The sequence below is a fragment of the Hemibagrus wyckioides genome, linkage group LG18 (assembly GCF_019097595.1).
Source record: "Hemibagrus wyckioides isolate EC202008001 linkage group LG18, SWU_Hwy_1.0, whole genome shotgun sequence".
Taxonomy (NCBI): Eukaryota; Metazoa; Chordata; class Actinopteri; order Siluriformes; family Bagridae; genus Hemibagrus; species Hemibagrus wyckioides.
Window position 1 is genome coordinate 8,469,499 of NC_080727.1, and position 8,002 is coordinate 8,477,500.

Genomic DNA, 8,002 nt, shown 5'->3' on the forward strand with positions numbered 1-8,002 from the left:
AGTTATTTTTCTTATAGATAAATAGATAAATATACTTGTTAATCCCTTGAGGGAAATTCTAGTATTCTTATAAGTACACTATGGGTTGATTCATCCGATGAAAAAAGCAAGAACTGAAATGAATTGAGGCTGATTATAATGGATTATTAGCGTAAAAGGACACAGAATCGGTGTGTTAAAAAGAATTCGTATTATTTCCTAGTCTTTCCTTATGTCTCCGTCATTCATGACCCACTCCAGATCATGAGCAAAGTTGGTCACGTACTAATCAGAAACAACAAAACTGAAATAAATCATATGTTTCCATAACAGATTCTATTGTACAGTCTAAGAACTGGAATCATGTCATTTAGTATCATACACTAGCAGATCCTGTGGTCAGAAAAAGGTATTATGTGGAAGCATGAGCTCTAAACCCCAATCTGTGCCTTCTAGAGAAACAATTTAGACTTAACAGTGGTGTGAGATGAAATCTGTAGAATGTTTTATTATATAGTTTTATTTCTATACTGACTTTAAAAAATCATCAGTGCTATACTGTAGACGTTAGAACACATAGTATATGCTATAATATTGCCCATTTGAGCTGGACTTGCTATTTAATTTAATCTCCTAATTTATTCCATTTACTTAATTTGTTCCATAAACAACAGATCAATCATTCAAGCATATATAATGAGTCGTAATAGAATAATGTAAATGCTATACCCAATCCACAATGCACAGTAAAGTACACAGATAAGATCCATTAACAGATAGGAACAAGCTTATGGGTGTTCATTAGACAAAATCTGTAATTATTTGTGTCTTTACTCTTAGTTTCTGTGGTGATGCCGAATGTTTAACTACATATAAACATATTCACAGTTTATTTCAGACTTCCTAAGCCTGACATCGACTTTTATTCCCAGGTCACATGACACAGAAATCCGAAGATCACATCATGTGTAATTCATTAAGATCTTAGGTTTGGTTGTACTTAAGTAAACAGTGATTTTTAACTTGAGAGAAGTCCCAATCACAGAATAGCATGTCTCTGCAGTTTTGTTTTTAATATTTGCTGTGCATGTGCGGGATTCGTTAACATTTCATCTGTCTTTAATTCATATGAGAATGTGAAAAGCTTCGAATAATGCTGGAGCATATTGAAATATTACTCATCAAGGGTTTGGGCTGTCGGAAAAATATGTATGTGAGTTAAGTACATGTGATATTTATGAACAATGTGGGTTCAAAGTGAACGTATTTTTTTTTTTTTAATCATTTTAAATTCCATGTAATTTCCTACAACTGTGTTTGCAATCGCATAATATGAAAAGTTGCCAAGGCTGAAGTTAAATAAAAAAGCTTTTTTAAAAAATCAGCTTTCTCATTAATATTTTTATGAAGGTTAAATGCACATTTTCCTATTTATCTGGTTTATGTAATTTAATTGCAAATTTCTCATTTAAGTATCATTTAAATCAAGACATCCACATTAAAGCTACAGCAGGTTAAAAATAAATCCATTATTGACTTAAGGAGAGAAAAAATAACTCTCAGTCAGCGCTGTATAAAATGGCTTGACAATTTATTCGATGCACATATCCTACACCGGATCAGACCCGAAGTTGTGCAGCCAACGAAATGCTCCCAAAATTCTGATTCAACCAAATCAGTATCATGACAGAGATATCTTTACTCGTCGATCTATATATCTTTTAGCCACTCCGGACTCGATAGATCATAACAGATGCCATTCTCCATGTGCTTTAGCTAGTCCACACACTGGCTAACTTCCTATTGTGTTTGTTTCACAACATTGCACTGGTCAGTTGCATCAACGATCACACTGACAGGAAATGTTAGCATGGGCTAATGTTTGTGTGTTAAATAAACAAGGTTTTACTCACTAATTGTGATCAATAGAACATCATCCTGTAATACTTGGAAGATCTCTATAACAGTTTCAGATATGATTATAATTATAATTTGGGCTTTATTCCAAACCACATACCTCCAAGCTAAGTAGAATGCCAGGATGCCATTGATGTTTGTACTACTTACTGTTACGAATGTGGTTTGGCAAATTTTCGCATCCGGATTAAACCAAAAAAAAAAAAATTAAAACAAAACTATTATTATGTGGATTTACGTAGAGAGTGTGTAAGATATAAACTGTAGCTTGATAAAAAGGCATAGAGCACGAGATTGTTGGCTTCATCTCCTCAAAGGCTGGAGGAAATTAAGCTGCATCTTGAAAGTAAAGATGAGTGCTCTTTCACTTCCTCGAGCAGAATAAGCGAAGCAGGGGAACAAGTGTGGACGTGCCATTGTTCAGCCCAAATCCAAACAGCACATTCCAAAAAAATAAAAATAACTCTGTCTCTCTGTTTGAAAGGAGCAAGCAGCAGGTCATTGAAAAGATTACTGACAAAAAAGCTTCAGGTCCTTAAATTATACGGTGTCAGAACCACCTTCATTTCAGTTTAGTTGTCACCTATGAATAACTCTACTTACCTTGCAGTTTAAATACATGTAATCTGTAATGTAATCTAAGTGCCCACAAGTGCCCCTATACCTTTAATTTAAGTGTTTGGTGTTTAGTTTTTCTTACATATGCTCCAGTTTCCTCCCACAGTCCAAAGACATGCTTCTAGGCTGATTGGAGACACTAAATTGCCCGTAGTGTGTGAGTGAATGAGTGTGTGTGTGTGCCCTGCACTCCGTCCAGGGTGTATCCTGCCTTGATGTCCGATAACACCTGAGGCTCCTCGTGACCCGAGCATAGATCGGATAAGCGGTACAGACAATGAAATGCAATGAAAACTGATTTCACCATCAGTCTTTGTGCCGCCGTCTCCTTCTTAAGTCTAATAAAGACAAGATTTCGGCTACTATGTCTTAACAACCTAACATCCTTTTGTGTGCTAGTGTCAGAAAACACGAAAGCAAAGCTGTTTGAGATTACTTTCCAGTTAACATAGTTTATAGATAAGTGTGCGATCTAATTATGCAGCCTACGAAAATAACAATCTGGATATGATACTGGAAATTACTTCCATTATCCTGGCAGTTCCAGTGGAAAAGAATGGATCGCATTCTAGATGAGAGAGCAGACAACGTCACATGAGAGGAAAAATGGTATATATTTTTTTAGATTTGACATGCAATTGTTTTTCTGTTGCTCAAATACAAGATTTCTGATGTTTTAAATTTGCAAAGTAAAATAGAAATACGAAAAAGGAAAAAAAACAAGCGGAATTATGCTGATTTGGCCACCCAGATATGTGCCTGGGGGTGTAAAAGTGTGTAAAAACAAGTGTGATGAAATAGATTTTTGGAATAAATGATGACATAACAACATGTGTCTTCGTGTTTTGCCCTGACTATGTGTTTCTCTTCTGACGATGGCCTCTTGGTCCTCTTTGAAACGGATCATCATTTGGACTTGAAAATGTGCTTATTTTATTACGTTTCATATTATTACACATAATCCCGCTTTAGCAATGTGTTCGCATGACAACTTAGCTCAGGAAGTCAGTAGGACTTTCTGGCAAGGCAATGGAATGTGTTGATACACCAGATTATGAATAAATATCTTGCTAAGCTCCTTTCCGTTCTCAGCTGCAGTCCCTCATAATGACACATTAGTTTCACCCCTTCATAAATTATGTTCCTTTTCTGCTTTTCTTTTTGCTGTTGTTGTTTTTGTACAAAATATTCCAATGAGATGTTTGACCTGTGCTTGAACTCTGGCTACATATTTGTGTGTGTTTCTTTCCAAGAAGCACCTGTACTAACCACTGTACCATCTGCTCGGCACTCAGGATCTCTCTCTCTCTCTCTCTCTCTCTCTCTCTCTCTCTCTCTCTCTCTCTCTCTCTCTCTCTCTCTCTCTCTCTCTCTCTCTCTCTCTCTGTCTCTCTCTCTCTCTCTCTCTCTCTCTCTCTCGCACTCACACACTCTTCCACATATCCCTTTAACCTACAAGTTCAAGTGAATTTTTTACAACTGCAGAATGTTTTTTTTGTAATGTAGTAAGTAAATGCTCATTATCTCAATATTGATAGAAATGGAGACCCAAAAGTTCTTCCTCTTGCCTCCTGATTGCTGTAAATAACGGTAACCGTGACTAAAACTTGCCTTTATATATTGTTTATTCAAAAGCCATGCCTATCTGCATATAACCTTTAATTACATTTCTTCACATGCACTGAGGCAAGGGCATAGTTTTGTGTTTGAAAAATGTCTTTCCACTCCAAACAACTCACCCCCCCCCCCCCCCCCAAAAAAAAAAAAATTCTGAACCCGAGGGTTAATAGCAGAAGCCACCAGGGGGCACTAGTGCTGAAAAGAGAGAGGTGGGCAAAAGGATAATTAGGGTAGACTAAAACAAAGGGGGTGCAATTTCAGTCCTGAGGAATGCAGCGTAACCCAATCTCCCTCCATATCAAAGCAAATTAACTGAGGTTTATTCCTCCATTTTTTTCCCTGAGTGCTCCTCACAGCTGCAGCAGCTGCAGGTGTTTATATACGAGTGAACTGGCGAGTCAGACGTTCCTCACAATCAGTCACTCCCAATCCAGGTTAGGTTTTTAGAGAGAAAAGGAACATAAAGAAATCCTTCCAGAAAAAAAAGGATTTTTTTCATTCTTCCTTTCCTTTTATTTTTTGGGCAGTTTTCAGGCATAGTGACCTTATTAATTATTAGGTACCATCTCTTTCATTTTCTTTTCCTGGTCTTTCTTCTCTCAGGTTCTTCTATCTCTCTTTCTTTCTTTCTTTCTTTCTTTCTTTCTTTCTCTCTCTCTCTCTCTCTCTCTCTCCCTCTCTCAGGTTACTTTTTGACCATTTTCCCTTTCCTTTTTGCCCATTTTTGTGTGTGTGTGTGTGTGTGTGTGTGTGTGTGTGTGCGCGTGTGCGTGTGTAATGTAATGACAGTGAGTTTTGTTCGACTCGATACATGTCAGGATGTTCTCTTCATCCTGTGCTCTGCTTCATCAGTTCATTTTATTATACTCAAGGCCTAAATGTTAGAGACCAAACACAGCAAGGACAGTGTTACTGACAGGGAAATGGAATTACGGACAACGGTATTTTTATTAACACATACATCTAATCTCATACCCTAGACTGGTATAGGTTAGACCTGATTTCGGGAAAGTGACAGCAAAATGTCATTTATACATATTTGTGCATGTGCACACAATCGGGGTATTAAGTTATGGGAATGGTGAGCGGAGCTGAAACTGAAGTACTGTAATTCAACAGAAATGGTTTTGCATGGCTTCATTGAGTTTCACAAGTGATGCCTTTTATTTAAAGTAAGCGATGTTTGTGACATCAACTGACAAAGATGGAGCTCTGAAAATGATTTAGTTATTTGAATTAATTGAGAATAGAAACAGATATATGAGATTAGGTCAAATGAGGTTTTTTATTTTTTAAGATGTTCCTAGAGTGTCATTTTTATGGTAGCAGTAAGAGCTACTGAGCACAATGGAGCAATAGTCAGCCTACATTCTGCCACTATAGATGTAATGTACAGTCCTCTAATTTATGGTGAACCATCATTTTTTCACGTCCATGATGTCCACAGTGAGAAATCTCAATAATGACACACAAGCATAAACCGTACTGTTCCCACATTGTTAATGCCTATTACAAATTTGTACATAATCCGCTAAGAATCATCCATCATAAAGTTTTTCTGCACCTGGAAATAATATTTTTCGTGACATCACTGTCTGTACCATCAGCAGTAAAACTATATACATACTAGATTTTATTTTTATAGTATAATGTCATGGTAGTATATCATCACCTTTATGTTACACTTAGGTATAAATCTAGCATTTTGATGAATACTTATTACTGTAAAACACCCAGGAAAAAAAAGAGAAGAAAGAAACCAGCACTACATCCTTTGCTTTCATTTTTCTCCACCTTCTGTCTTTATTTCCGCTGAACCGAGGCCCTGTATTGCTCGGGAACAGATAATAAAGAATAAAGAAATCCAAAAATATGCTTCGCAGCCGAGCCCTCTGTGTCTGGATGCAGCATGACTCCCCCTTGGGCTTAAAAGCTCAGCCTTAGTCCTCAGCGTGTCGGTGTTAGAGCACTGAAAGGTATTGCTTTTTAACATCAGGGTTATAAATAGATTTGGTGTTCTTGTGTGCAAACCAAATATATATCAACCTGAGACATGAAAAAGAAGTGATATATTATTTCCAGGGGCCTGTGCTGTATAGTGTGGCCTTTTGTGTAAGGTTGGTTTTAACATCTACTACAAGGTTTGCCTTCATATTTAACATATTTTAATAATATTATATTGATGAGTCTTTATTATATCATTTGTAAATTTACTGTTACACGGGGTAGAGAGTTGCGTTGTGATCTTGAGGTGTTTTTGGATATATAGTTTCTATTACTAAGCTATTGTTCCTTTGGATACACCAAACTAGACATATATAACATATGCGAAATATTTTTTTTTGGTTTTTTTTTATGTTTTTTTTTTTTTTCCCCTGTTGCACAATAGCACCACCTATCTGGAACAATTAAAGCAAACATACGTGCACATGGACTGATCTACATGGTGCATGCAATCATATTACATGATCAGTACAGAATGCATGTCATGTCATTGTCAGACCCCATATGTGACACTGGAATTGGATAGGCTTTGACAAACTACTTCCTATTTTGTAGACCCTGCTTATCTTCCATAGGTATCAGGTACTACTACATACAACTAGCATGAAAAATTCACAGTATGTTCATAAATTCAGCAGTATGGCTCTAACTACAGCCATATGCCCTGGCTTAATCTATTATATATATATATAAGTAATATGAGAGTCACTTTATTGTCTGTTTTTATTTGTTTCTTTATCTCTAATATTTTTGCGATAGTGTCATTGTGTTGGTGGGTCAATAGGTGTGCACATATTAAATCAATGAAATTGAAATGAAATTGTTGGTAATTCAATATTCCAGTGTACAGAATAATCCATGTAACCTGTGCAACGTTTGTTTTAAGTAATAGACAAGCCATGATACCAAACAAGGAAATGCAATGCAAATCTAAGCCATTTGAGGTTGATGCTTTAAAAAAAAATAATTAATAGCACAGTATTATGAACACTCACAATATTTATTGATTTAAATGCCTGTTTTCTAAACTATTTTAATTTTTTTAAATAAAATTTGTCCACCACAAGACCACTGACCATTCTCTGCACAGCAGACACTCCATACTTGTAGGTTTTGTAGAGTTGAAAACAAACAAACAAAACACTAGATTACTGCTGTGCTGAGAACATTTTCAGACCTTTATTGTGGTAATAAAGTAATTGTAATCAAGAGTGCATCTTTGTATCTTAATTATATTTATATGTGTTTCACCAGGAAATGTGCACGTGCTGTATATATTTTTTTTTAAATATTAAAGCTGGGCCTGCATGCATCTTTGTGAGTAAAAGGTACAAAAGTTGGTCACCACGGAGAAAAGGAAAGTTAGAGCACCCTTTTCCCACAGAGAATGCACAGTTCTCATTTGGTCAAAAAAAACTGGCATTGACGAAATTCCATAGGCTTTAACACGAATTGTGAATGAAGTGATGCGCTATAGTGTCTAAATCTATTCGCTTATTAAGTGCCCCAACACTGTGCATGTAGTCAGTGCGTGTAGACAGTGTGTTAAACTAGCATCGATGCTGCATCAGTATGTGTGGTGTGTCCGGTGTCTGTATCTGTATGTGTGTGTGTGTGTGTGTGAGCGCGCTCGCACTAATGCTCGTGAGCTTACGATGCACTGACACACCTCACATTTTTGCGCATGCAAAATTTCTGATAGCTTTGCAGAAACGAAATATTTGAAAGACCCACGTGTCAACAGGACTCGTTAACGCGGTTAGGTGTAGGCTAAGTTCTATTTTACACACTGTTTAGTGTGACTGCATGCCATTTAGGACAGAACCTCGGGCCTCGGAGGATGGAGCGCGTGCCTTGCGTGCGG